The 621-nt window shown below is 39.6% G+C and overlaps 1 protein-coding gene across 5 annotated transcripts in view; it reads left to right on the top strand.

Moving 5' to 3' along the window:
* The window catches only part of LOC138014419 (tumor protein p53-inducible protein 11-like), a 27,224-nt gene extending 26,978 nt beyond the window's left edge, over nt 1–246 (top strand). For all 5 annotated transcript variants that reach the window (XM_068861486.1, XM_068861484.1, XM_068861483.1 and 2 more), the window contains one exon: nt 1–246. This exon is cut by the window's left edge. The gene's annotated coding sequence lies outside the window, so the exon portion shown is untranslated.
* The last annotated feature ends 375 nt before the right edge of the window (nt 247–621 follow it).

The following is a 621-nucleotide window of genomic DNA, read 5'->3' as shown; positions in this document are numbered from 1 at the left end:
CATTCTCATTTGGTGTCAACGTCGTTGTCAGGACGAGAAAGGCTATTAAATGAACCAAAATGTTAAACGCACTTGCGGGATGCGGAAGAGCCATTTTTTTGCCAGTTAAACTCATTGACATATGCCGTTCTGTTGGCTCGATCGACGTTGTCTTTACTTACGTTCCATAAGGCTAGTTTTCTTAAACGCTTAAATCTGCGATTATCCTGTAGCGTCTTTTTTATCGCCCCACGTGAAGAAACAAGATTGTAAACCGAGATAGCAATTTAAAATTTTTTTTAAAAGATTAAAATCGCGTATCAAAACGTGTATTACCGCGCGCGGGAATTGGCCGCGAGTTCCTTTGATTGGTTAAAATGTATTACGATTGGTTATAAAATAGTCGTGTCTCGGAATATAGACAATTAACGCCACAAAGTACTCCCGAATTTATGCTGCTCCTCGAGTTGGAACAAACAGCTGCATTAACCTTAAGCTAAAAATAACGCTATCCTTTACCCTAACCTTGTTGTTGGAAATAGGACGTAGCAAATGCTTAGACTTAGGGACGATTCGTCTTGGATTTCAAAAATTGGACCTGCATCTAATTAAGTGTGTGCCTAAGGTACTAGGACTTGTACA

This window comes from Montipora capricornis, chromosome 8, assembly GCF_036669925.1.
Source record: "Montipora capricornis isolate CH-2021 chromosome 8, ASM3666992v2, whole genome shotgun sequence".
NCBI lineage: Eukaryota > Metazoa > Cnidaria > Anthozoa > Scleractinia > Acroporidae > Montipora > Montipora capricornis.
This window is presented reverse-complemented; position numbering and strand designations above follow the sequence as displayed.